This window comes from Arachis hypogaea, chromosome 4 (assembly GCF_003086295.3).
Source record: "Arachis hypogaea cultivar Tifrunner chromosome 4, arahy.Tifrunner.gnm2.J5K5, whole genome shotgun sequence".
Taxonomy (NCBI): domain Eukaryota; kingdom Viridiplantae; phylum Streptophyta; class Magnoliopsida; order Fabales; family Fabaceae; genus Arachis; species Arachis hypogaea.
Window position 1 is genome coordinate 24660268 of NC_092039.1, and position 3757 is coordinate 24664024.

At 43.7% G+C, this 3757-nt stretch overlaps 1 non-coding gene across 1 annotated transcript; it reads left to right on the forward strand.

The window, feature by feature from the left end:
* The first annotated feature begins 3078 nt into the window (after positions 1 to 3078).
* On the forward strand, positions 3079 to 3186 carry LOC112798583 (small nucleolar RNA R71). Its single transcript, XR_003200190.1, has one exon. It is a non-coding gene; the product is annotated as a small nucleolar RNA R71 (small nucleolar RNA).
* Positions 3187 to 3757: the final 571 nt, after the last annotated feature.

A 3757-nucleotide genomic window follows, 5' to 3' on the forward strand; every position in this document is an offset into this window, starting at 1 on the left:
ACCTCTCTTCTATTGGGCGCCCTCTTCACAAATGACTGTGAGGACTTGGTCTAACCTTTGATCAAAGTTGACCCTTCTAGTGTAAGGATGTTCATCTCCTTGCATCATGGGCAAGTTGAATGCCAACCTTACATTTTCCGGACTAAAATCCAAGTATTTCCCCCGAAGCATTGTAAGCCAATTCTTTGGGTCCGGGTTCACACTTTGATCATGGTTCTTGGTGATCCATGCATTGGCATAGAACTCTTGAACCATTAAGATTCTGACTTGTTGAATGGGGTTGGTAAGAACTTCCCAACCTCTTCTTCGGATCTCATGTCGGATCTCCGAATATTCACTCTTTTTGAGTTTGAAAGGGACCTCGGGGATCACCTTCTTCAAGGCCACAACTTCATAGAAGTGGTCTTGATGCACCCTTGAGATGAATCTCTCCATCTCCCATGACTCGGAGGTGAAAGCTTTTGCCTTCCCTTTCCTCTTTCTAGAGGTTTCTCCGGCCTTGGATGCCATAAATGGTTATGGAAAAACAAAAAGCAATGCTTTTACCACACCAAACTTAAAAGGTTTGCTCGTCCTCGAGCAAAAGAGAAAAGAAGAGAGTAGAAGAAGAAGAAATGAAGGAGATGGAAATGGCTTTGTGGTTCGGCCAAAGGGGGAGAAGTAGTGTTTAGGGTGTGTAAAAATGAAGGAGTGAAAATGGGTTTATATAGGGGTGGGGAGAGGGTTAGGGTTCGGTTATGGGAGGGTGGGTTTGGGAGGGAAAGGAGTTTGAATTTGAATGGTGAGGTAGGTGGGGTTTTATGAAGGATGGATGTGAGTGGTGAAGAGAAAGATGGGATTTGATAGGTGAAGGATTTTTGGGGAAGAGGTGTTGAGGTGATTGGTGAATGGGTGAAGAAGAGAGAGAGTGGTGGGGTAGGTGGGGATCCTGTGGGGTCCACAGATCCTGAGGTGTCAAGGAAAAGTCATCCCTGCACCAAGTGGCGAGCAAAATTGCTCCCTGTGCCAATTCTGGCGTTAAACGCCGGGCTGGTGCCCATTTCTGGCATTTAACGCCAACTTCTTGCCCTTTCTTGGCGTTTAATGCCAGTCTGGTGCCCCTTTCTGGCGTTAAACGCCCAGAATGGTGCCAGACTGGGCGTTAAACGCCCATCTGCTAGCCTTACTGGCGTTCAAACGCCAGCAAGTTCTCCTCCAGCGTGTGCTATTTTTCTTTCTGTTTTTCTTTCTGTTTTTGCTTTTTCAATTGATTTTGTGACTTCTCATGATCATCAACCTACAGAAAATATAAAATAACAAAAGAGAATAGATAAATATAATAAGATTGGGTTGCCTCCCAACAAGCGCTTCTTTAATGTCATTAGCTTAACAGTGGGCTCTCATGGAGCCTCACAGATACTCAGAACAATGTTGGAACCTCGCAACACCAAACTTAGAGTTTGAATGTGGGGGTTCAACACCAAACTTAGAAGTTGGTTGTGGCCTCCCAACACCAAACTTAGAGTTTGACTGTGGGGGCTCTGTTTGACTCTGTTTTAAGAGAAGCTCTTCATGCTTCCTCTCCATGGTGACAGAGGGATATCCTTGAGCCTCAAACACAAGGGATTCTTCATTCACTTGAATGATCAATTCTCCTCTGTCCACATCAATCACAGCCTTTGCTGTGGCTAGGAAGGGTCTGCCAAGGATGATGGATTCATCCATGCACTTCCCAGTCTCTAGGACTATGAAATCAGCAGGGATGTAATGGTCTTCAACTTTTACCAGAACATCCTCTACAAGTCCATAGGCTTGTTTTCTTGAATTGTCTGCCATCTCTAGTGAGATTTTTGCAGCTTGCACCTCAAAGATCCCTAGCTTCTCCATTACAGAAAGAGGTATGAGGTTTACACTTGACCCTAGGTCACACAAGGCCTTCTTGAAGGTCATGGTGCCTATGGTACAAGGTATTGAAAACTTCCCAGGATCCTGTCTCTTTTGAGGCAGTTTCTGCCTAGACAAGTCATCCAATTCTTTGGTGAGCAAAGGGGGTTCATCCTCCCAAGTCTCATTACCAAATAACCTGTTATTTAGCTTCATGATTGCTCCAAGGTATTTAGCAACTTGCTCTTCAGTGACATACTCATCCTTTTCAGAGGAAGAATACTCATCAGAGCTCATGAATGGCAGGAGTAAATCCAATGAAATCTCTATGGTCTCAGTGGGAGCCTCAGATTCCCATGGTTCCTCATTAGGGAACTCATTGGAGGCCAGTGGACGTCCATTGAGGTCTTCCTCAGTGGCGTTCACTGCCTCTTCCTCCTCTCCAAATTCGGCCATGTTGATGGCTTTGCACTCTCCTTTTGGATTTTCTTCTATATTGCTTGGAAGAGTACTAGGAGGGAGTTCAGTAATTTTCTTGCTCAGCTGACCCACTTGTGCCTCTAAGTTTCTAATGGAGGGCCTTGTTTCAGTCATGAAACTTTGAGTGGTTTTGATTAGATCAGAGACCATGGTTGCTAAGTCAGAGGTGTTCTGCTTAGAACTCTCTGTCTGTTGCTGAGAAGATGATGGAAAAGGCTTGCCATTGCTAAACCTGTTTCTTCCACCATTATTGTTGTTGAAACCTTGTTGAGGTCTCTGTTGATCCTTTCATAAGAGATTTGGATGATTTCTCCATGAAGGATTATAGGTGTTTCCATAGGGTTCTCCCATGTAATTCACCTCTTCCATTGAAGGGTTCTCAGGATCATAAGCTTCTTCTTCAGATGAAGCTTCCTTAGTACTGCTTGGTGCATTTTGCATTCCAGACAGACTTTGAGAAATCATATTGACTTGCTGGGTCAATATTTTGTTCTGAACCAATATGGCATTTAGAGTATCAATCTCAAGAACTCCTTTCTTCTGATTTGTCCCATTGTTCACAGGATTCCTTTCAGAAGTGTACATGAATTGGTTATTTGCAACCATTTCAATTAGTTCTTGAGCTTCTGTAGGCGTCTTCTTCAGATGAAGAGATCCTCCAGCAGAGCTATCCAAGGACATCTTGGACAGTTCAGACAGACCATCATAGAAAATACCTATGATGCTCCATTCAGAAAGCATATCAGAGGGACACTTTCTGATTAATTGTTTGTATCTTTCCCAAGCTTCATAGAGGGATTCTCCTTCCTTCTGTCTGAAGGTTTGGACTTCCACTCTAAGCTTACTCAATTTTTGAGGTGGAAAGAACTTTGCCAAGAAGGCATTGACTAGCTTTTCCCAAGAGTTCAGGCTTTCTTTAGGTTGTGAGTCCAACCATATTCTAGCTCTGTCTCTTACAGCAAAAGGGAATAGCATAAGTCTGTAGACCTCAGGGTCAACCCCATTAGTCTTGACAGTGTCACAGATTTGCAAGAATTCAGCTAAAAACTGATGAGGATCTTCCAATGGAAGTCCATGGAACTTGCAATTCTGTTGCATTAGAGAAACTAATTGAGGCTTAAGCTCAAAGTTGTTTGCTCCAATGGCAGGGATAGAGATGCTTCTCCCATAGAAGTCGGGAGTAGGTGCAGTAAAGTCACCCAACACCTTCCTTACATTGTTGGCATTGTTGTTGTTTTCGGCTGCCATGGGTTCTTCTTCTTTGAAGATTTCTGTTAGGTTCTCTACAGAGAATTGTGCCTTAGCTTCTCTTAGCTTTCGCTTCAAGGTCCTTTCAGGTTCAGGGTCAGCCTCAACAAGAATGCTTTTGTCTTTGCTCCTGCTCATATGAAGAGAAGAAACAAGGAAATATGGT